This window comes from Hemibagrus wyckioides, linkage group LG28 (assembly GCF_019097595.1).
Source record: "Hemibagrus wyckioides isolate EC202008001 linkage group LG28, SWU_Hwy_1.0, whole genome shotgun sequence".
In the NCBI taxonomy this organism is placed as follows: Eukaryota; Metazoa; Chordata; class Actinopteri; order Siluriformes; family Bagridae; genus Hemibagrus; species Hemibagrus wyckioides.
Genome location: NC_080737.1, coordinates 10,921,328 through 10,947,746, shown reverse-complemented (window position 1 = coordinate 10,947,746; position 26,419 = coordinate 10,921,328). Strand labels below are relative to the sequence as shown.

The 26,419-nt window shown below is 38.1% G+C and overlaps 1 long non-coding RNA gene across 1 annotated transcript in view; it reads left to right on the top strand.

The window, feature by feature from the left end:
• The first annotated feature begins 806 nt into the window (after positions 1-806).
• The window catches only part of LOC131348623 (uncharacterized), a 43,171-nt gene continuing 17,558 nt past the window's right edge, over positions 807-26,419 (top strand). Inside the window, exons 1-2 of the long non-coding RNA XR_009203963.1 lie at positions 807-914; positions 5,886-5,947. This is a non-coding gene — a long non-coding RNA (uncharacterized LOC131348623). The remainder of the gene's footprint in view (positions 915-5,885; positions 5,948-26,419) is intronic.

Below are 26,419 nucleotides of genomic sequence, written 5' to 3'. Positions count from 1 at the left end.
AGAAGTCCAAATTAACTGTTTTTGTTTTCATAGTCTTCTGTTTAGTTTAGTTTAGTTATATAGCACAATAAAACAACAGTTGTTGACCATTGTGCTGTACAAAAATTATAAGATCAAAACAATAAAACACCATAAAATGACATGGTACAGGATATAGTACATACAGAGGAAAAATATTCTCAGGATGTCTCAGATGTTATAAGCCTTTTCTAAAAGACGAGTTTTAAGTTTTACTTTAAACAGAGATTCTGTAGGGATGATCCTAATAGATAAAGGTAGGCTATTCCACAATTTGGGGCCAACCTTGGCAAAAGACGGTCTCCCTTCCTTTTTAACCTTGATTTAATGAATAATTTGTTCTGGTCAATAGTGGATTCATTTTCTGATTTTGAGAGCTAATGACATGTTAAAATGAACTGTAACATAGAGTGACATGAGGAAGGTTTATTATTGTTCATACTAAATGGATGCTGAGTAAAAGACTTACTTTGTCTATCTACATGAAGGAAAAATACAAAAATGTGGCTTACATGAGGGGCAGTAAATACATCAGTAACATTATTACACTGTGTCACTAAGTTTATTATTATAATCTATATTCACTTGTACACTCACATTGTGTATTCTTTTCAGGGCACTTTGTAGGTATACTTTTACTGACTGTAGCCCATCTGTTTCAGCTAACAATGTGTCCACCCTCCTCTACTCTGGACCACAACAGGAAATTGCCTCACTGTGTCAGGAGAGCAGAATGGGTGGAGTTTGTCCTGCCTGATAATGCGTGTCTGTCCTAGTCCCGAGACTAAATACTGAAATATTTTCACTTTCTGTCTAACTGCTGTGTGGAGTTACATGGTTCATTTTGTTAAATGGATTTCAGCAACTTTATCAGCAAATTTATCGTTTGGTCTTATGTGAGCATCTTTTTTGTTTGTTTTTTACATTCATTACGAGCGGATTTTAGTGAATTAGACTAGGCATATGTGGTATTTGTGTTCAAGGTTTTGTGTTCAAATTTTTTTTTTTTTGTTTAAAAAATAAATAAATAAATAAATAAAATGCAATATACACAAATGGCATACACTTGTATACCTGTATAATTATCTAATCAGCCAATCATGTGACCACATCTCAGTGATGCTGAGCATGGCATGGTTACTGGCGTCAGATGAGCTGGTCTATGTATTTCAAAACTTTTTGAGTCTCTAGATTATACCTAGTTTTGTTGTTGATCTTTCAGCTGCTCCCTACGTGTGTGAGGGGTCACCACAGCAGACTAACTGGTTGCACAACAATTTGGCACAGGTTTTACACCGGATGCCCTTCCTGACACAACCCTCCCATTTTATCCGGGCTTGGGACCGGCACTGCATCCAGTGGCTGGGGTGTGGGCACTGACTGGGACTCGAACCTAGGCCTTCCCAGGCGAGAAACTTACCACTGAGCCACCAGCGCCCCATTCTCTAGATTATACCTAGTGAATAGATAAAAACAGAGATAGATGGATAGATGGACGGACGGACGGACGGACGGACGGACGGACGGACGGACGGACAGATAGATAGATAGATAGATAGATAGATAGATAGATAGATAGATAGATAGATAGATAGATAGATAGATAAACAGACAGACAGACAGACAGACAGATAGATAGATAGATAGATAGATAGATAGATAGATAGATAGATAGATAGATAGATAGATAGATAGATAAACAGACAGACAGACAGACAGACAGGCAGATAGATAGATAGATAGATAGATAGATAGATAGATAGATAGATAGATAGATAGATAGATAGATAGATAGATAGATAAACAGACAGACAGACAGACAGACAGATAGATAGATAGATAGATAGATAGATAGATAGATAGATAGATAGATAGATAGATAGACAGACAGACAGACACAGTCATATTGATGGATGGACGGACGGCGGAATGGACGGACGGATGGCTAGATAGATAGATAGATAGATAGATAGATAGATAGATAGATAGATAGATAGATAGATAGATAGATAGATAGATAGATAGATAGATAGATAGATAGATAGATAGATAGATAGATAGTGACTGAAATTATTCTGTACAGCACAGAAACTCATACAAACTCAGGGTTTATAGAGTACTCACATGTTTGTCATCAGCAAACATGACTACTTTAAACTAACTCTCTCTCTCTCTCTCTCTGTCTCCTGGACTAAGAGCTTGAACTCATTTAATACCTAATCATCGTATAACCACTTCAAAATGTCACACACACACACACACAAACACACACACACAGCAGAACTAACCCACGCTTCTGTCAAACTATCTGCTAATCAGCATGCAGCAGGGGCCGGTTTCTGAGATCATAAACTTCGTCTGAAACACAATGTGTTAGTCAAAGGCCACAGACTGCATCCCGCCCACTGCACGTGTGCCACTCAGGTCTATAGTGTAGAACCACTGCCCTGAATGAGAGGAGGTGTGTCCTGTGGCCAGCCATTTATTCTTTCATGACCTCATTTGACTGGTCAGACAAATAATCAGATTCTTTTTGGCAAGTTCAAAGTTAATCATGTTTCATGGGGTTGCATTTTTAGGCAACATAAAAGGAAGTTACACACAGGAAGTCTGTCAAGTCTTTTCATTTTCTTGGACTCCATTTGAATGAAGTTGGTGAATTAGTTGAGTATTTACGCAACTTTATACATGAGAATACAATTGGAAAGACTTTTTAACCCATATATTTCTCTCCAATTTAGTCACCTGTCAATTCTCATCCATCAGCCAGCTCTCTCCTATCACACAACAGCTAGCAACCAGGCAGGGTGAAGGTTAACACATGCCTCCTCTGAGACACAAAGCCAGCTGACCATATATATATATATATATATATATATATATATATATATATATATATATATATATATATATATATATATATATATGTATATGTATATATATATATATATATATATATATATATATATATATATATATATATATAATATATATGTACATGTATGTATATATATATATATATATATATGTATATATATATATATATATATATAAATATGTATATATATATATATAAGCTCAGTGATGGAAGAGGCTTGCGAGAAGTCATAAATGTTAAAGGACTATTGCTAGTGTTTAGAAGGCAGTAAGTTAAAATCTCAGGTCTGCCAGAGAGCCAGTGTTATTTTGGCCTTGAGTAAAATGTTAGATAAAAGAGTAAAAGTGTCAACAGAATGAATAAACATAGGCACAAATGTTGTAAAAAGTCCATTTTCATGAATAACGAAATCAGAAGAGATCACTGAATATCCAGTGTTGAACAATTCCAAGGACGGTATAAACAATATAAATGAAGTTACTTTTCAATGAAAATTTTAATTCAAGAATTAATAGGGACTTTAATACTTTAGGAAATTGGTCCTTTACTAATTTATTTGAACATTACTGAAGTATTGGTGTTGATAATTGTAGCTAGTGTTGTGTGGATTTCTTTAAATTAAATGAAAACTGCTTTATTATCAAAGTTACGATTTGCTAAACAGGCAAAACAGAAAGCTACTAGCAGGAAGTGTAGATTAAGTACAAGCTGAAAATGTCTATTTTTATAACTCAGCTTCTACAAATAGAGAAATATTAGTTGGAGAAAACTGAAGGATCGGTCACTGTATCAGTGTGAAATGTGAGAGCTACATTATAGCTACACTACACACCTGTCACATCAATGACCACAAATCTATGCATGCATATATTTCAGATATTTTATTCCTTATTTAACATAATAAATATTTATTTATTATATATCTACTTATTTAAAGATTATTTATTATATATCTACTTATTTAAAGATTATTTATTATATATCTACTTATTTAAAGATTTAAAGTCAACATATTGTACTTTACTTTACTGTGCCCACTGAGGGACAGAGAATAACAAAAATAAGAATACGACTGGATCAAAATTAGAATAGCGATGCTAAACTTAAAACATTACAACGATAAAACCTAAGATAATCAATGAAATGAGATAAAATTGTTAGAAATGACAAGAAGGTGTTCTGCAAGTGTGTATTTAAACTGACCAGTAAACAAGCTTTAAAGTGCGATAAATGATTAAACCACACACTTCATTTAATCGGCTGCTTCATTAAACACGAAGCTTTCTCGCCTCAGTAAGAATGAAGCCATTTTTGAACGTCAGCTTCCTCTGATATGAATCAGGACCACTCCTTCTAGCACAGTGTTTGTCCTTTGGCCTCTGTGACTCTGAGGAGTGTTCCCACTCTTGTAGAAAAAGGGATCGGACGGGTGTGTCAGTGGTGTCAGGGGCAGTGAGGTAGCAGTAGGTAAGATGGCAGTGAGGATTTTGTCACTGCTGAAGCTCTGCAGTAGAGAGAGAGAGAGAGAGAGAGAGAGAGCAGGTGTGGGTGGGAGCAGTTCGGCCAGAAATAGATGTTCTTTGCAAAACAACGTAGCAAACAGCAGCGAATGAAATCACACTTACATTAAAGGATGTTTTTGGAATAATAGGACATGGAAAAATGCGCTTTTTTTTTAAATACATGAGGCAGAGAACGGAAAGATGAAATTGTGTGACTACATCTGTAATTATGCAGAGGTGAAAATGAAAGAGTGAAGCTGAGCAGGAAAACAAAGTTGAAACAAAGTGGCAGATGGATGGACAGAAAGAGATAAAGTGGTGGAACAAGGAGAGAGAGAGAGAGAGAGAGAGAGAGAGAGAGAGAATGAAAAAGAGAGAGAACAGGAATGATAACTGAGGCTGAGCAGGGAGCGGCCTTTGCCGGCTCACACCATCACCATGGTGACGGCTGGAGGAGGAAGAGGAAGTGGTAGAAAATAGAATGTGGTTTCACTGAGAACTGCAGTCCTGCGGCAACTCTCTGTTCCCTATGTGGGAGAGCGAGGGAGAAAGAGAGGGATGAAGGGACAGAGAGAATGAGTGAGAGAAGAAGGACAAAGCGAGAGAGCAGAGAGTGAGAGAAAGAAGGATGCAGGGACAGAGAGAAAAAGGATGAATGGAACAAAGGGTGGACATGAGAGTGGATGAGAAGTGGGATATGGAAAAAAAAGGGGAGAGAGGGAATGAGGGATGACGTATGATGAAATAATAAAGGAGAAATAGAGAGATAAAAAAGAAGAAAGGATAGAAAAGGAGAGGCATGTAGTAGAGAAAATGAGAAGAGAATGAGAAAAAGCAAAAGAAAGAAGATCTGGCAAATAAAGGAGTGGAGAGATGTGAGCATGCAGTTAGAAGACAGGACAAACAGAACAGAAGAGAGAGGGGAAAGTGAGAGAGCAAGAGAGGAGTAATTGCTATGACCCTGTTGAAAACAGGAGAGTGAAGGAGCGCATGTTGAGGAGGCAGAGGAAGGAAGGGACAGTAACAGTCCAGAGGAAGAAGAAGAAGAAGAGCAAGTAAACACAGAGCAACCAAGAGGGAACACAGAGGAGGAGGAAAGAGAAAAGAAAAATAAACATTTGATACACTACACATTACAGTATGTGTGAATGTGGGATGTTCAGTGAAATATTAGATGTGAAGTTTCTTTGACATTATGTTGATAATAATCAGCCTAATTCAATAAACTCAATAAAAGTAAGAAGGTGTAACATATGGCGCAGTCTCGCTCAGATCGATAAATATCAATATGTGTAATATGCATGCCCAGAAGGTACAGCACCTGGGAGGCATGCTCATTTGTAGGAAAGAGACAAAATAACTCAAACACTGTACATAACAATATATTAATCTGAAGTAACTCACAGTGAGCTGAGCTGCAAATGCCAGAGGTTTGTGGTGTTTAACATCTGTCTTGCTTATAAGCTTCGCTCTTCTCTCTCATCCAGTGAGCTGCATCCTGTGGCCACATTCCTCGCTGATGCAGTTGATCAGCGTTCACCTTGATCAGGTAAATAATTTCATTTTTTATGACCAATGCTCCACCATCAGCTATTTGGCCTCGTTGTAACTGTTTTGCTTTGAAAACCCAATTATGAAAATGCTGATTGGTAGACCACTTTTATAGCTGATGAGACAGAATAAATGGATGGAATGAATTGCACAGGGGAAGAAAAAAACCTTTATAGGGCAAGATTGCATGAAGGAAAATCAGCAATCAACCACGGCTCAATTTCAGGTGGGGAGCAGGGGGATGCCATCGTCCTGGACAATAAACATGCTATTTAAATACCCAAGCCTGTTTTCTATCCTCTTTCTATTAATGAGATATCGCATAAGATGTCGATTATCCATATTTTAATTCCATCCAAATTTGATATTTACACTCCAAATTAAATTGGATGTATCACAAGTTCTTTAATAGAGATAAAAGTAAAAAGCCTAATGACTATAAAAATGCTTCGTACTGTAAACAGTCAACTCTCCGTGTAAGGGGGGCAACAATGGTAGATGTCCTTATCCAGAGCACCACTGAGCAGTTGACAGTTAAGGGCCTTGCTCAAGGGCCCAGCAGTGGTAGTTTGTTGGCCCTGGGATTCAAACTCACAACCATCTAGTCAGTAGTCAAACACCATAACCACAGAGCTCCCACTGTACATCATGCTTCCTGAACCTCCTGCTATAAAGTCCTGCCCATGCTGCTGTCAAAGTCTCCACTCTTCTGAAAGGGCTTTCCTCTAGATTTTGTCTGTGCGAGTTTCTGGTCATTCAGCCCCAAGAGCATTAGTGAGAGTGAGGAAGCAGTCAGCGTTCCAATACAAAGCGTTCACTGGGGTTGTGGTTAGGTCTCTGTGCAGGACACTTGAGTTCTTCCACATCATCTTTGGCTAATCATGTCTTCCTGAGCCCGCTTTCTGCACATAGGCATTGTCATTGTGGAACAGGTTTGAGCCTCTAAACAGTTATCTGCTTTCAACATATGGGTTTCACTTGGAAAGCACTCACTGCTGCTGAGCATGGCCTCACATGTACAGTCTAAACATCCCTGAGACTACTGTGGATAACTTAGAAACCATGAGGATGGCTTATTGCTATTAGAGCTCACTGCAGTTTTGCACTCAAGTCTCCATCAGTAAACAGTTAATAACTTCAACAAAACAGACTTCATGTTAAAACTAGAATGAATTTCCTGGTTACGCAATTGCACTTTTGACCATATAGTACACAGTTATAGAAGGGAAATTATTTAGAATCACACTCTGGTGTCATGCCGAAGGGGGTTGATTTCCTTTTAAGTCTGGTTCCTCTCAAGGTTGCTTCCTTATATCATCTCAAGGAGAACTTCTTTGCCATCCTTCACCCCAGGCTTGCTCATTAGGGATAAATTTATGCATTTCTAATTATATTCTGAATTTATATAATAACTTAAAGATGCTTTGTGTCCATTTTTAACGATGTCTATTGTTAAAATTGCTATTCTGTACAAAAAAAAAGAATAGAATACTGAATAGAATAGAATAGAATAGAATAGAATAGAATAGAATAGAATAGAATAGAATAGAATTGAATTGAATGTGTCTGGGTTATGTTTCCACACATGTTTAGACATATATTGTATATGTTTTTTTACCCTGATAACTTTACAGTTTTAGTTTTTGCTTTGATCACACCATCCGCTCCTCCTGCACCACCTGTATAAACCCAATATTTCACACATACTATGAGAAACTTGACAATTGCAGTTAACATGACTGGAAGTTTATATGTTTGAATCTCATTTCTTTGAGCCTCTGTGGCAAAGTAGTTCAGCAGGTCAGAATGAGTATTTAAAAAATACTGCAGCTGAGCCAAGAAACATATGAAAATGCTGGTAGTTTAGTTTACTGAACAAGAACCATCACAGCTTCTGTAGCAGATCTGCTGCTGCTGCTGCTGCGGTTCATCACATGCATTTAGCTGAAGGCAGCCCATCAGACCAGAGTCTAGAAACATTACGTCAGAAAAAGTTTTCATACAGAAAGGATGAAAAATGACAACAAAAACAGAATGCTTAAAGACAAGCAGAGAAAGCAGTATGTATTTATTCCTCCACAACAAATTCAAAATAGATGTGTCTTATCTGCTCAGAGTCCATGGTGCTTGTCAAAAGTGGTAACACAAAGCTCCAAAACAAAACAAAACAACACAAAACAACACAACACAAAACAACACAAAACAACACAACACAACACAACACAAAACAACACAACACAAAACACAACAAAACAACACAACACAACACAAAATAACACAAAACACAACAAAACAAAACAACACAAACAACACAACACAAAACACAACAAAACAACACAACACAACACAAAATAACACAAAACACAACAAAACAAAACAACACAAACAACACAACACAAAACACAACAAAACAACACAACACAACACAAAACACAACAAAACAACACAACACAAAACAACACAACACAAAACACAACAAAACAAACAACACAACACAAAACACAACAAAACACAACAAAACAACACAACACAAAACACAACAAAACAACACAACACAAAACAACACAAAACAGTTGCTAGGTAAATACAGGGTGGGGCATAAAGATCTCCCACATTTTGAATGAATATAAAAAAAGAACACAACTATCTAGAAAAAAAGTGATTATATTTTTGAAAAATACACAAAAATCATTTTTGTTTTAATGGGTTTTAAAAATTATATCAGACAAATGGCGGCCGTTGTTGGCAATACATTGATGGAGTCATTCCCGGAAGTTCTCCATGACTCTCCGTGTCATCTCAGGTGGTATTGCGTCGATTTCCTCTCGGATCCTTTCCTTCAAATCCTCAAGATTTCGAGGACGATGTCGGAAAACCTTTTCCTTTAGGTATCCCCAAAGGAAAAACTCACAAGGGCTTAAGTCTGGTGACCTTGCCGGCCACCCCACGTCTCCCCTAAAAGAGAAATGCCCAGGAAACATTTCCCTCAACACTGCAAGCGAACGTCGTGCTGTGTGAGCTGTGGCCCCGTCCTGTTGAAACCATACATGTTCTGTATCCAAGTCGTCCAGTTTAGGGCACAGAAAGTTCTCCAACGTTTCAATATAGTGGCTGGAGGTAACAGTTACTGTTTCATCACCTTCTTCAAAAAAGTACGGGCCGTTGACACCAAAGTCGGCAAATGCACACCAAACAGTTACACGAGGAAAACCACAATGTTCATTGGTCCAATTCATGATGGGTTCTGAACAAGAAAGAAAAATTGTTATAATTATTGATGAAGAAAATGAAAATGGTAGAGCCTAGCCTACCGAATGAAACCTGTCCCGCCTCTCTACTGCCACTACAGCCCATACGGCACCCACTCCAAATGTGGGAGATCTTTATGTCCCACTCTGTATTAAATTATAACTGCTGTGGCCGTTCATTCATGTGTTATACAGACCTCAACATCAGACATGAACATCAGTGTCCAGACTGAATGGTCAATATTTAATCTGTGTTTAAGAAACATTAAAGTAGAAAGCAGAAATACCAGAAATAATAATAAAACAGGACCTGGTTATGGGGAAACAAATTCAGCTTGATGATGTCATCTTGGACCATCTTGCTACCCTCTCTATTCACATCAGTCCCATTATGACAGCTGACTTTTAATCATTTGCTTAAACATGACTCGGAGGTGTGGTGTTCTTCACTCCGGTGGCAGCAACTCGTTTACATACACGTTTGTCTCACGTGTGACATTACAGCTCAATAACAGTTGCCGTTTCTTTCTTCACAGATAGTCATGTTCCTTGCTTGTTATTACTGACCCTTTGTTTTAAAATCCTCCTCTAAACAATGATGAACTAATCATAGCTTAGCAACTGTAAGAAGGCAGGAGCATCACTGACACGTTTTCAAGACTTTCCAAAAAAATATACAGCAGAGTTCTGCGTGGGTTATGTAGTTGAAATCCCACAATTACTGACACTTTGCCCATTTTTTTTTAAAGATGCAGGAGGAGAGATGTAGGAAGGTATTAAAGAGCATAGAATATCACTTTGCTAGTTAGCTCACAATTTTCTCTAAAACAAGTAGGTCATCCAACCTTAAAGATCTTGTTCTGCATGTTCTGAAGGAATAATCTGGAGATTTTTTACTCTCCACAACTAATTTCTGCATCTGCAAACATCTACTGAATGTGCTTACACAGACGAGATGTTTCACTGTATATAGAATGAGAATCAAAATAAAAGAAGAATTAGAAAGGTTTCCATCAAAACACCGGCACTAATTGTTTACTAAAGTTGGTTTAACGCTGTGTGATACTCTCTGCAGTCTGAAGGAGACAATCCAAAATAAAGCAAGACTGGACAGTAACGTGTTCGTCATGTCACATTATTTGTTCAAGATTCTTTACCAATAGATTTCTTACACCGTCAGTGAGCATGATCTAGGCTTGTGTAGTTAATGGGATTGCGTGAACAGAAATGTTCTTCAAAGTCAGCATGAGGTAAGCTCTTTATGTTGTGCTATCACCGCTAACATATTTGTAATTGTCTCACAAGTGTCATAAGATAAGATAAGATAAGATAAGATAAGATAAGATAAGATAAGATAAGATAAGATAAGATAGAACTTTATTAATCCTGAAGGAAATTATTTTGTCAGAGACTGCTTCAGATAACACAAGTTCAAGGATTTTCAAGTAAGGCATAGAGTTCAAAACTCTGTGTAAAAATGCAGTACAGTTTGGTCTACAGTTTCTGTGCTAAATGTTTTAAAAAATCTACTTCATTCATACTATTCATTCGTTCATTCGTTCACACTACTGTATCCTGATCAGGCTTGTGGTGGATCTGAGGCCTGTTCTGGGAACACTGGGAAGTAGGAATACACCCTGTATGAGACACCAGTCCATCACAGAGCACCATGCACACACATTCACTCTATCAATCACATCTAGGGGCAATTTAATCCAGACCTACATGCATATATTTTTTGGAATCCCAAAATGTGAAACTCCACACAGACAGTAATCTGAGCTCAGCACTGAACTGGGAATCCTGAAGTGGTCTTGTTGCTGTGATACTGCTGTAGCTTTAAATGTCTTTTAGCAATTGCTAAACAAACACACTGTAATCCTGCATAGGATGTTTTTTAGAAAGATTAATCTCCATAAGAACAGTTTTGGTAATGAATCCTCTCAGATCCACAAACACTACAGAGGCAGTGAACTGAGATTAGATTAAAACATTGGACTATTATTTTAAGGATATATACGCTTTTGTTTTGTTATATCATCACAGAAACTGGTATAGTGTAAAATAACGTATTATTTCAGGATTCCCTTTTCCTCTGTAACGTCATTCCACAGCTATTACAATATAATTATAATATATTTTTAACTGTAATGTAGCTGTACAGATTGTTGAGTGCAATCTGAATCTTATTTGACTAATTCAACTGAACTGATTCTGATCTAATGATAATTCTGTATAGCTTGTAGCACAAATGGCCCGTCTTTGCACATCAGCTGGGGAATGTTTCAGCACTGGGGAAGGACGCTGAAGGTTACAGGAAACCTACAGAGGAAGAAGAGGCCCAGAATAGGCACAGGGTGTGTATGCAATTGACATTGTTTATCCGGTCAACGAGTTTCAGCGATTACAGGGATTAAAGCCTATGGTATTTCCATGGCCTGGTTTAAGTCACAAAGGAGATATTTACTGCCAAGATCAAAATTTCTCATTCGACATTTTTTAGTTAATCAGACTGAAAGGCACGTTTATTTGTGTTCAATTCTAAATTTTCACAGAGTGCTAGAAAACTATGGAATATGGTATACATTAGGTGTGTGTGTGTGTGTGTGTGTATGTACAAAAAGGGTATTTGTGTTTCCTGTGTGTGTGTGTGTGTGTACGCACATAAAAGTTATTTGTATTTCCTGTGTGTGTGTGTGTGTGTGTATGTGTGTGTCTGAAGTGTACAGCTGAGGTAGATGAATATAGCCCTGCTGATTGGCTCCTGCACCGACGTCTGGTCAGCTGTCTGGAGGCTTGGCTCATCCTGAGACTCCCATTCAACAGACACGTGGCTGACATAGCCTTCTTTATCTTACTGAGAGTGTGTGGGACAGTCACTATGAGGGGGGTCTGCCTGTGTGTGTATGTGTGTCTGTGAAGGGGGTTAGATGAAACAGCTGTGGCCGAGATGGATTGAGGGAGGGACCAGACTCAGCTTGGCAGATGGATGGAGCGTCAGGCCTTTCTTTCATTCTGAGCCCCCCTCACTCTCTCTCTCTTTTTCTCATGCTCTCTCTTTTCTCTCAATTTTTGTATTACGCTTTTTTTCCCCCTCTGTCATCTCATGAATTCTAGCCTTTCAAGCGCCAGCTTGCAGAAATGGTTGAGTTTTTTTCAGTGTATGTGTGTTTCCCTGTATGTGCATGTTTCTCTCATTTGGCAAATCATGTTCGCTTCATTTATCCGCTGTGCTTCTGGGCTTAATGTGTTCTTATTCATAAGTTTACAATTTGAAGGCCTACATGAACCTCTGGAGAGAATATTTACTGTTATAAAATGAACACAGATTTTTTTCAAGGCCACAGTGCAGGACATAACTGTGGACATAACTTCCGAAAGGTATTTTTTTTTATAATTTAAATTAAATGGTATGGCATATGACGAATCTGCAGTGACCTGTTTAATGGTGTGACCTGTCCTGTTTGGTGATCTGTCCAATGGTGTGACCTGTCCCCTTTGGAGATCTGTTTAATAGTGTAACCTGTCCCATGGTCTGACCTGTCCTGTGTGGTGACCTGTTTAATGGTGTGACCTGTCCTGTTTGGTGATCTGTCCAATGGTGTGACCTGTCCCCTTTGGAGATCTGTTTAATAGTGTAACCTGTCCCATGGTCTGACCTGTCCTGTGTGGTGACCTGTTTAATGGTGTGACCTGTCCTGTTTGGTGATCTGTCCCATGGTGTGACCTGTCCCCTTTGGAGATCTTTTTAATAGTGTGACCTGTCCCATGGTCTGACCTGTCCTGTGTGGTGACCTGTTTAATGGTGTGACCTGTCCTGTTTGGTGATCTGTCCCATGGTATGTCCTGTCCCCTTTGGAGATCTGTTTAATAGTGTGACCTGTCCCATGGTCTGACCTGTCCTGTGTGGTGATTTGTTTAATGGAGTGACCTGTCCTGTTTGCTGATCTGTCCCATGGTTTGGCCTATCCCCTTTGGAGATCTGTTTAATGGTGTGACCTGTCCCATGGTGTGACCTGTCCCCTTTGGAGATCTGTTTAATAGTGTGACCTGTCCCATGGTGTGACCTGTCCCATGGTGTGACCTGTCCTGTTTAGTGATCCATCCCTTGGTGTGACCTGTCCTGTCCTGTGTGATGATCTGTTTAATGGCATGACCTGTCCCGTGTGGTGATATGTCCCATGGTGTGACCTGTCCTCTGTGGTGATAGACAGTGCAATGTGTTTCATGGTGTCACCTGTTTCATGGTGTGACTTTTCATATGGGGTGACTTCTCATGTGACTGACCTGTCCATTGTGTCATCTGCTTCATGCTGTTGCAGGATCCATGATGTGTCCTGTCCTGTAGTGTGCTGTGCTCTGTGGTGATATCTGTTCCATAGTTCAATTTGATTTCACCTGTGCTCTGTCATGTGGGGTGACCTCTTCTGCTGTGTGACCCTTTATTGACCTTTGCTGGTGCAGGACTGGATGTCTGCTCCATGTTTCTTCTCAGCTAGAGCTTGCCGTGATAGGGCACAAGCGCAAGTTGCTGGGAAACCAAGCATACAGAGCTAAACAAGTCACTGCTGCCAGACAGCTTGAATCAACTTGTACTGGTGTCTGTGTTTCAAATGCCCTCATCCGCCACACACCCACACACACTGCTAGTGCTCTGACTGCATATGTTTCGGAGAGAGGACTCCGTTGTCAGCTGTGGACTTGTGCTCTAACTCTCACCAGAGGCTGAAGCAGTACAATGCAGGCTCTGTGCTTAGCGTTGTGAGGAACTGACTAGGTCTTTCTCTGTCCTCTTTTTCTCTCTTCCCCACCATCAAATGGCTCTCCACACATTCATATGGACCTTCTAAAAGTCACAGGGTAACTGATCCAGGCACAAGGCAGGAAGAAACTCTGAATGAGATGCCTGATCTGGCATTGAATCAACTTTGATCCCTAGTGGCTTTATGGGCATAAATCTAGCTAAACCATGAAAGTATCTGTGAAAAAGTGATTAACCACAGTGAGCATGCCTAATTGTGGAAACATAGCTAATGACAAACAAGATTATGTAGGCATCAGAAGATGTTTAGCTACTAGGTAAATAACTGTTCATTTGATCATTTTCTATAACTGTTCCATCCTGGTAAGGGTCGTGGTGGACACCCTTAATAATAGGCAACATTAACCTAGATAACATTGCACTGTCTTGCGATCGGTATTCTTCCATTACAGCTTACTTTGTTGTTATTCACTATAAGAAGATACCACATTTGCACAACTGAGCAGAATCCAGGTCAAGGGCAGGACATCACTCCATATGCATAGTTTCCTCAAAGCTTTATACAGCTATTAATAAAGCCAGTCCACAATTCCACAAATACTATTATTCCATACCAGTACTACTCTCTCATAGACATTCACATTTCTAAAAATTGGCCATTTATTTTTGTAACTTGTTACAAAATGTGTGTGGAGAGTATTGGGTAATATCTCTAATGCAGTTGGCCAGATCAATGTCTACACAGAGCCTGTATTCAATTATTTCTAAACAACAACGAAACATAGTTGAAGGGAAAGAAAAAAATTCAATTCAGTGTGACCATAGAAGCACTTTTAACAGAATGATCAATAATGACCAACAATGGTAGATTTTATAGCAAAATGTTTTTTGATACAATATTTGTAACTTTGCCTCAGTACATCACCAAAATAGATTTGAAATGAAGTAAATAAGATGTGATTAAAGTGGAAAGACATACTTTAACTTTCAGCTTTGGTAAAAGGGGTTTAAACAAAAAAATATTGCATTAAATGGACCTATTAGAGAGACAGCAGAAACTTTAGGAGTGACCAAATGATCAATCTGGTTCATTCTTAAAAACGTAGGAATGCACCAGTGAACCCAGCAATGCCAAAAGGCCATGGAAGACAGCTAAAGTGGATGATTGCAGAATTCTTTCCTTGGTGAAGAAAAACCCCTTCACAACATCTAGCCAAGTAAAGAACACTCTTCAGGAGGAAGGTGTGTCATTGTCAAAGTCTACAATCAAGAGACAGCTTCATGAATGTAAATACAGAGATTTTACCTCAAGATGCAAACCACTGGTAACACTCAAGAACAGAAAAACAGATTAGACTTAGCTAGAAAACATACAAAAAAAGAATTCTCTGGACAGATGAAACCAAGATTAAGAGAAACCCACAAACAAGCAGCAACTGAAGGCAACTGCAGTAAAGGCCCATGGGTTCCAGACTTCAGACAGGCACTGTTTGCAACGGATTTGTATCCAAATATTAAAACACCCTTCTTATATTTATAATTATGGATGTAATTCTATATTGGTGGCATTTTTGAAACTGGTGAAATCAGGTATTTCTGCTCGAGTACTCCTGTGATTCGACAGCCTGCTCACTCCTGAGTTCAGAAAGTAATGTCAAATCAATATGGCTACAGCATGAAGAGTAAACACAGAAGCACTTCATACCTTCAGATGAATTATGACGTAGAAGCATTTACTTTAGATTAATCAACATATAGATATATTTGGTGTAAAATTGATAACATTAACTATACAATTCTCTGTTTTGAGGAGGAAAAATCACTTATCACAGTCAGCTTGTTGCAAACAAACATGGAGGTGTTTGGTGTTTTTCCCACTTTGTAACATGAAAGCACAGAGGTTGCAAACCACAAAGTTCCAACTTCCCACATCTGAGGCAAGTCAAATGCAACATTACTTCCTATATGCCAGAGCCAGAAAGACTGTATATTATGTACTTAATCGTCTATATGTATAAAGCATTTCCAGACTACTACAAAGAAAAACCATATATACATGAATTACACTGATCCCAAAAGATTTCAGTGTGATTTTGAGGTTTGCTCTTTCCAACCTGGCCTTTGTCTTGGTGAGGAAGCCTGGCTGTTAGTGTGCAGCCTGGAGGATGGGCTTGCTGGAGGCCTAAGAGGAAAGCTATTGATTTGACCAGGAGGTCATGAAGGCTGACAGCTGCAGGGGGGAGCAAATCAGCCCTGCTGCTGGAGGAGGGGTGGCTTTAGGAAGATTCAGGTAACTTACCTTTGTGAGGCCAACAAATGTCCTTCAGGAAATATTAGCATTAAGGACATGACTTGTATTTGTTTTTAGACCCTTAAATGCAGCTATGGGCATTCCCAAATACCTTCCACATTTCTGTGTGATATTGGAATGATAAATCTAAAAAGTACAGTGTAAATGAGTATTTTCCCATTAATTGTATCCAGCATTTTGTTTGTCTCTCCATTCACAGGGACTGTGAATGTGAAACCACAGACTGGAGATATGCTTATGAAATTTACTACACATTCAATACAATGTAATATAATTATTCAAACGTTCCTCTCAGAAAAAGATTGTAGTAAAATAAAACCCACAAAACATATGTTGGAGAAATATAAGAGGATTAATCTGTAAAATCAAAGCCCATTCAAGACAAACAACATATGTGCTTGTTGACCTGCACAGATCACATACTGAATATAAATAATAGAAAAACAGTTGGCCATCGTATTGCCCATCATGTTTTGTGGAATGAACTTTGGTCCAAAACCAAACTCTTTGTGTACACATACCTTTGGCACCTTGGCAAAAAAATGGGAACCACATAGCGGTAGTTGCACCAGTATATAGCCTACTGCAGGATCTATGTTAATTTGGGGCTGTGGTGCAGCAGATAGTGGTCCAGAGCTCCTGTGAAGTTATTATATACAATATTTATTGATGGTTCTATAAGTTCCTGTAAGGAGCAGCACAAAATCTAGACTTGAGTTTTCTTCCAACAAGATCATGTATAAATGATCTGTACGAAATGGCTGTAGGAATTGAACATTTCAGGATGCAGATTTGACCCCTTTCCTATACCAGTTGTCTCAGTTCAAATGCATATGAATATAGAGCTAAGAATAAAATATCTTGAACTGTTCTGCATGGGAAGTGTCTTCCAAGATCCCTCTCATGAAGTCTTGAACCTTGTCAGACATTTTCTCTGTGGGAGGGCTTATCAAATATTAATGGTCAGTGTGCTGATCATTTTGAACCTGGTGTTTCACAGAAAATAATTCTCACTTGCTGAATGTTTTACGTTTGAATAAAATTTGTGTTGGAGAAAAAAATGTACAGTGCCCTTATATGTGTAAGCTGAAAATATCAGTAACTGTATTTGTTATTACATGATGCTCATTGTCATGAGGGGTACCAATCATTTTGTCTGACTATATATACAGTGTTTGACTGCAGTGTGAGAGCTTCTTCTTTGTTTTCCATTTTCTGTACATTCTGGTTGTGTACATGCAGCAGTGCCCCCTAGTGCACACTTTGACATTGTGTGTGCGTCTGTTGGCAGACACCTATGCAAACGTCTGCACATGTTGGCAGATCGGCGGACACAGAATCAAGTGTAAATCAGCACTAGGCCACCGGTGCACTCAAAAAACCCCAGGGGAGACTCAGACACCAGCTTAAGATGATTGAAGCACTGCAGGGATTCAAATCTAGGATGTCCTTTTTACAAGACAGTCACATTAACCAACTACGCCATGGTGCTGCAGTAATGCTCAGACCACTACAAGCTAATGCTGTAACAGCTTCGGCTTTGAAGGTGCATTGAAGGCTCCCTGAAAGAGGAAGCTCATATGCTGTTAACTATGACACTCATAATTTCTCACCACCTCAGGGAAATATATAATTGGGATGGCACATGGTACAGATGTTATGATGATGCCAATTATATCATATACAAGCTCACAGCCTTCACTGTGAAGAGTTCCTGAAGGGTTCTTTGGCTAGTTAAAGATTCTTTGCTCCTCAGTAGAGATCTACTAGGAAATCTCTGACAGGGAAATATGGAGATTGGACTGTGTAAGACTTGCAGCGGGTGTTCTGAATTTAAGTTCTTGTTTTGTGAAAAGTCTTTGGGAAACTTTTCATTTTAGGGAAAATCCTTACCATGTCATGTGGATGAGGCCAGTGTGACAGTGCAGATTCTTTTAATTTCTTATTTCTTTGCTTAAAAATGTCAATAAATAACTAAATAAACAAGCATGTTAGCACATTTGCCTCACACCTCCAGGGTTGGGAGTTGATTTCCTCTGACATGTGTATGTGGAGTTTACCTGTGTGGAGTGTTTCTGGTTTCTTCTGGGTACTCCAGTTTCTTCCCCCAGTCCCCCCAAGACATACGTATGTTGTAGGCTGACTGGCATCTCAAAAATTACCCGTAGCATGTGATTGAGTGTGTGTGCGATTGTACCATGTGATAGACTGGTATCCTGTCCAAATTCTCCACTGTCTTATGCCCTGAGTATCCTGGGATAGACTCCATGTTCCCTGCGACCCAGTAGGACAAGCGATGTAGAGAATGGGTGGATGAATGACTAATCCCATCCCTAATGCTAGCTTCATACTTCAGAACTTTTTATACTGATTAAGTTAAAAAATTACAAATTTGTGAAAGAGAGATGAGTTCTCAGGTGTTAAAAATATGTTGTATGTTCATACACAGATGTCATAGTAAACACAGTGATTTAAGAACTGGATTTTTCCCTCCATTCTAACCTGTTTTCTGAGAATCTGGTAACTCAAACTACAGGGTTGCCAGGTTGCATGAGCCTCATTCAGTCAAACATTAAGTGAGGAATGCTGTAAGGATCCTTCCTCAACCTTTACCCAAGGCCTTTTTTCTCATTATTGGAGTAGCCATCCAGGGAAACAGGGAGGGAGGGTGACGTCATGAGTGTCACTGGTAATTGCTGGCAGCAGCATCACGTGTGCCTGGCTAAGAAATTCAGCTGCCATAGCTAACGCAACCATTTCCATGATTAACGGTCTCACCGACCCCATCAAACACCCGGCCACTCCACTTCTTGCTCGATGTTCCTCCTTGTCCCTGATATCCTCTCTCTCTCTCTCTCTCTCTCTCTCTCTCTCAGTGTCTCAGCTGGCTGGTGTTTCATTTTAGCATGTGTGTGAGAGAGAGAGATTTGTATGTAAGACAGTGTGTACCGAAAATGACTGTATTTGTCAGAAAGCATGATGGACCATGTGTGCATAGTGTGTCTGATTGGTGTTCAAGGAAGCTGCTATTCATTCAGTGGAGCTGCATGGAGCATGCTTATGTCTCTGTGGTCTCTGTGAAGGTGTCCTTGCCGTAGGCTGCAAAGTACAATGGACTGCTTACCTTCAGCAATCAACACATTCCCTCCTCGCTCCATCTCTCCATATCTTTCTAGAAACGAAAGGATCTACATACAACACACATGCTCATACATTTCCCCCCTTCATAAATGTCTGAAAATAAAACCTGCTACGTGCGTGACGATGTGAGAGTGGAAAAATACCTGTTTTTCTCTGCCTTGTGAAAATCTGCTTCTGCACCAGAGAAATAATGATATTCAGTTCTATCTTCAGTCACGTTTGTAAATATTGTTAACTCACAGCTATGCTCATGGCAATACGGCAAAGAAGAAATTTTTAAAACTGTTCAACAAATGCTATGAAACACAGGCTGCATCACCATCACCACTGGTAAAGTGAAATGCAATGAGTCTATACATTTATGCTCAGATTTTCCTGGAAATGGGATCCACTGAATCTGTATAATATTTAACTTTATCATCTGATTCTGTGAGAAAAAAATATGAGATAATATGACAAACAGTCAAAAGTTATGTAGGAATATTCAGTGGAGAAATGGAAAGACTGAAAAACTTCAACTGGAACTGTGACTGTATATAGTAAATGAAATGAAGGAGGAATGAAACAGTCCAAAAAAATATTGTCCAACTTCTTGTTTTCTACATGTTCCACTACACCCCGCAATACTAAACCTGAGTCTGTGTACATGGCGCAACACTAAAACTACAGCAAAAGTTCATTCATGCAGAGCATTAGAAAAACACACCGCTATATGATATATCAATTTCTAGAAAAATATTTCATATCTTGATAGGTTTCAATCAGAATGCCTAAAACTAGCCAGGTCTGACTAGATAACCATGTGCTTATTCAATAAAGTATAACATTTAGACACAGCAAGCTATCTTTACATCACTAGTCCACTTAGGGTTGTAGGTTGCAGCAATGGAAGTCAGGTCACATGATGCTAACTGAGCAATGGTAGCTTTTTTTATTCCTAATGAATTGAATCTTAATTTTAAGCCTTTTCTCTTATTAGGTAGCAAACCTTATATAGTCAGTTATGTTCCCAGGAAACCAAAACATTGGAAATCTCAGTGACTAATCCAAAAATCGGTAGATTACTTTAAGATAATAATGGAAAGAGAGCTGTTTAGCTAGCTTAAGAACAAGAAATGAGCTAGCATAAGTGTGATGCGGCTGTAGTATTGTCTCTCTTGATGTGTTTAACTGCGAGCTATTGGTACATTTTATTTGATTGTTTCGACATTCTGAAAAAAATAAAAGTCTGTCACCGTTGTGTCATCAAACTAAATTGCGCTTTCACGCTCGCTGTTTATGGCAGTTGCTTTTTGTTTCACACATTTAATCCTTTGTTTGAAAATGATTACTTCCAGACTAATCAGGTTGCAGAAAAAGCAAGCATAAATTTGTTTACACAATTCCAGCATATTCATATCAGACAAAAATATGTGCACCACATTATATTATATCATGACGAATTAAAACTTGTTTGGAAAGTCAATAGGTAGTAGGATTTTTCTTCTTTTTCTGGTTAGCCACTAAAATAATAATGATAATAATAATAATAATAATAATAATAATAATAATAATAATAATAATAATAATAATAGCCACTGCTTATCCTTGGCTTGTGTATAGACTTTAATAATCAAAGATTATTTCAAAGGATGTTTTCAAACTGTTTAAAGCTATCACAATAATTTCCAAGTGTTATTTTTTTTATTATAGTCACACATCATACATTTTCTCCAATTATAGTTAGAGCAAATCTTGTGAAATATCCAGCTATAAGTTATTTCTTGTTATCACTTATGTTATAGCAGCTATAAACAGCCATTCCTTCACCAGACTCACTTTTTTTCAGCTTGTCCTGTTACCAAGAAGCAACAAAGTCCTGAAGATTTTCCCGGCTGATGGACTGCCTGTGCGTTAGCTGTGTCTCGTATATACAACATCATCGCAATGTACAAAAGTTTTTATTGATCTGTAAGCTCAGAGGCTGCTTTTTGAGAAAAAGCAACTCTGAACTGTAAATATATATTCTCTACTTGTTGATTTGTACAAAAGCAACTGGCAAAAGAGTGAGCAGAAAGAAATATTAGTCTATATATTTAAAATAGTTTAATTGCTTTTTTCACTTCCATTGAACTCAGCAGTTTCAACCTGAAGAAAAAGGGGAGCTTGTTTTGGGAAGCGTATTTAAAGTAAGATTAGTTAATAAGAGAGAACGCTGGGAAAAGACACATGTGCGGTTAACATTAGTCCTAACTATATAAAAAACATAAACATATTCAGTCATTTGGCTTTTAATAATTTCATAAACTGAATCAAAATGTTCACGACTTCATTTTTCAACATGAACAACTTTAGTTCAGCTCGCGTTTCTCTCCATATGTGTGTGTACTCTCTGGTTTCAGAAAGACTCTTTCAAATAGAACGAGCCGCAGTTCTATCCTCCCTCCATTCCCTTTCTTCTCTCTTTGTCAGTGCTGCTGCATTCCTCTTTTTCTCCTCTCTTACTATCTCTTCCTTTCTCTTCGTTGTTATCTAAATCAAACCCAACGGATCCTTCTGAACACTTTCCCCTTTTCTGTGTGTGTGTGTGTTTATATCTTGGTGGGAAACAAATGTCCCCATAAGGATAGAAATATAGGACAGTTTGACATTGTGGGGATATTAAGCTGGTACCCACGAAGGAAACTACTTTTATTTTTTATTATTAAACAAAAAGTTTAGACGATGCATGTGTGTTTCGATTTCGATTAGACAAAAGTTTTCCTTTGGCTGTTGAGATTAAGGTTAGGATTAGATTAGTAGATTAGGTGTAGTTTAGCAGTAATTAGATGCATACGTTAATAATTCTGTCAGTTGAAGGTCCTCACAAGGATAGTAAGACAGGTTTGTGTGTGTGCGTGTGTGTGTGTGTGTGTGTGTGTCTAGGGCCCCGTTGCCTCGCTCTGTTGCTCACCCATTCCCCCTCCTTTGCTTGCTTTTGCTGGCTCCATTTTCATTCTACCCTTCCTCTCCCCCCCCCCCACCTCCCTCACTTCCTCCTCCCTCTTCTCTCAGGGGAATAAAGGTCATTGCGCAAATGATTACTCAGACCTCGGTCGCCATGGAAACGCAGTCACGTGACTCAGACAGGCATGCGTCGCACGCAACAAAAGGAGCCTCGATTAGTAAAGCCAAACGACGGGAAGCTATTGCCTCTCTCTCTCTCTCTCTCTCTCTCTCTAAGCTAACTGCGACTGAGAGAGAAAGCCAGTCTGTTTCTGCTTCTGACCGTTTGAATTAGCCTAGAATTTAACAGCAAGATTGCCCCTAGGTGTGAATAATGGTGTGTGTGTGTGTGTGGTGACGTGTGATTGGTGTCCTATCCAAGGTGTATTCCGGCCTCATGCCCAGTGTTCCTGGGATAGGCTCCAGATCCACCACGACCTTGACCAGGATACAGCAGAAGAATGAATGAATGAATGCATGTAAATTTCCAACGGTCACACAAGTCTCCATTGAGTGTGCAGTGTTCAGTTTTGCATAGAACGTATCCACTGTGTGTTAAAAGCTGATATTTCTTCAGTTCTACTCACACATTTATAAGTTTTCCTGACATGAGTGCTACAATGCACTACTAGAACAATTAGATAAAATTAATGACCACAGACATACTGTAGGTAGACTTCAGTGTCAGATGTGACTTTGTTGTCTGTATCTGTCTATGAAGAGGTTTCATGATGGAGGTAAACTGCAGGAACGTTCAAGATTAAATGTTTTTCTTTAGTTTTTCTATGAAAACATCAACAGCATGAGTAAAAGTATTGTCTGTGTTTATTAGAAATGTTGTCTTTATTTAATATTGGGTTGTCTTGAAATGATATTTTATAATGAAGTTTGGCAGTACTAAAAATACAGTAAAATATGTATGAACAGCAGCAATTAGCTACTAAAGCATAATGTACAGCATGGGGTAGAGTAGTAGGTTACAATAGTTAGACTAGTTAGACTATAGAGCTGCTCATGGATTCAAAACATTATGAAGAGAAAAATATATGACAATATTCTGTGCCTTGCATAAGTATTCACTATATATATATATATATATATATATATATATATATATATATATATATATATATATATATATATATATATATATATATTTAAGTATCAGGCTTTCTTTGAGGATTGTTCTGTATTTGGTCCATCTTGCTCTTAACCTGGATATCAGTTTCCCGTCTCTGCTGATGAATAAAAGCAGCCTCACAGCACGATGCTACTGTCACCATGCTTCACTGTCAGGATGCTGTTCTCAGGGAGAGGAGCAGTGCTCAGATTCTGCCAAACACTGCACTTAGTGCCGAGACTGATTTGGACTCATGATGCCAGAAAATCTTTTTATACATCTTTGCTAAGTCTCCAAAATGGCTTTTGGCAAGCTTGTATGGCTTTATTCTATTCTCACCGCTGCTGCATTAAGCCAAGCTTTGTGACATGTCTGGGCAACGGTGCCCTGTGAACAGGGCAACTTCAGGGTTACCCTGGCCTCTCACTTGCTTTTTCGCCCTCCTAACATTACAGCCTCAAACAGAGATGCACTTGGGTCATATTCTTTCCATTTTTAATTAAATGGTGATCCAAAGATTTTGAGAGCTCTTTGAATATTCACCTCTGTGTGATATTTTACCACAGCTTTGTCCTGGACTTGTACACTTGATGTGTACATTTCTGAGATAAAATCTCAGTTAAGTCCATTTTGGTTCTTGCTTTAAAAACACGAGTTAAAGTGAGAAGGGATGCCCTCAGTAATTGCACAGTGCCTCGAGGATTTAGAGATGTTGCAATTGTAGAAATTAATGAAAATGTTTTAAAAAATTCTAAATTATTGCAAATTCTCCACAGATTTGGGCCATGGCACGTCATGTAACGTCATCACAGTGCACACTTAGCCAAAGCCCTCTTCAGTTCAGGTGTGTGGAATATGAGTACAGCTATCATAGAAAGTAATTACATATGTGTACATTGCATCACAAATTTTTGGCGGAAAAAAGCTCCAGCAAAATCAAGCAGTTTGGGCTACAACAATCACAAAAAAGAAATCATGGAGGGATTAAATAGAGACAGTAGATTGTTGAGTTTTCAGCATTGTACCCATGATGGACAGCGGGAACCAAACTTGTGGCCACTGCTTTATAGTAACAATAAGCTCCAGTCATGATTCCCAGGAAAAAGTCATCATGTGTCTAATCATGTTTCATCTTAAACATATATCGCCCAGGTTATAGTGCAAGATCAGCAAACACTAAAATCTTCAAATGCTAATATAATAAGATTTTCATCAATCTGTATTAATTCACCAAATAATCTATTAACCGGATGCTATGTAGACAGTCTTCATTTACATGCATGTAACATGTAACCTGATCTATAGATACATGCATAGTTACCATAACAACGCCAAGTCCAGTCTGAACATTCAGCTCCTTAATCACACCGCTTGTGTGTTTAATATGTAATAAATTATTTCCATCCCAGCAATAGATCGTCAACGTGTGATTATTGACAGCGAGAAGTAAAGTTTATGATTGCAATAAAGTTGCAAGGCATTTTATATTTGCCTGAGATCCAGGAACAGGATGCTCTGGTTGTTAAAAATAACATAAAATACACACATTATCCCTTGGTGTAATGCCTTTACTCATCTTCTAAAGCTACCAATATTGAAATACATTGAATGGGAATAAATGCATAAGAAATAATGGCTTTGTTCAAGTGTTTTCTCCTTTCTCATCCTTACTGAAAGTCAATTACAAACGCTAGGTAACTTTACTGAGGTAAACTTGGTCACATATCTGCTTCAAAATGTTAGATTTGTGTTGCGTTTTCTTATTGGTCCACGTTAAAGGAGTGTGTAGTGACTCAAACACACATGAACAGAAGTCACACTCAGATACAAAAGATTTACTATTGATTTACAAAAGATGACTATTATTTTTCACTTAATATATATTAATGAAAGCTCTACCCAGCTCATTCGCTTAAATATCTGATTAAGGTATTACTTAGCTTGTCCTCAGTAGGTTTATTCTTACACAGATGACGGTGTATCCATGAATGTTGTTTATTCTGCTTGTTCTCTGAATTTGATTATTAGAATATTAGGCTGCATGTAAATACAGCTAGTTAGAGAAGGGAATGTGAATACCTGTAATAATAATATGTGCAATAATCTTATCTTATCTCTAATTAAGTCTTCTTCATGACCAAATTTGTTTATTGTGTTGCATATAAATACAACTAGCTAGCTAATCTGTAGTGAACTCTGATCTCATAAACACAGGTTTGATTAATCTATTGCAATGCGTAAGGTACATTTCACATGTATTAGTATTTACTATATATTGGCTGTATTAAAATTTATTAAACTGTAATAAATATGAGATGGTTTAACTGCAATCATATAATTATTCCTGGGTCATAACCTCAAATACAGTAAATACTCAAAAAGCTTCTGGATTAAAATAACAAATGTCTGCTGTACCTTACATTGTATTTACTGAAATAAAGTACAGCATTTATAAATTTAGAATATATTTTTTTTAATTTAAATTAAAAACCTTAATGTCCACAAATGTGAATAAGATAAAGTTTCAGTAGTTACTGTTACTGTTTAATTTTTTCCAAATTTTATATTTGCTTGATTAATATTTTATACTACTACTAATAATAGTGAATATTTTTTACATTTTCTATTCATTTTCTAACAGCTTTATTACTTACATGATAAATATATATATATATATATATATATATATAGAGAGAGAGAGAGAGAGAGAGAGAGAGAGAGAGAGAGAGAGAGAGAGAGAGAGAGAAAATAAGAAAATATAAAAATATAATATCTGAATACAGATGGGTGACAGAACAGTTTTATGTATAAGAGTATGAGTATTATACAGTGCAGATGTGTGTAATGTTTACTGTGTAAAATCCAGCTGAGGTAGTGGGTTTTGTGCAGACCAGAAAAATCCAGAAAAATGTCAATTGTCTGGT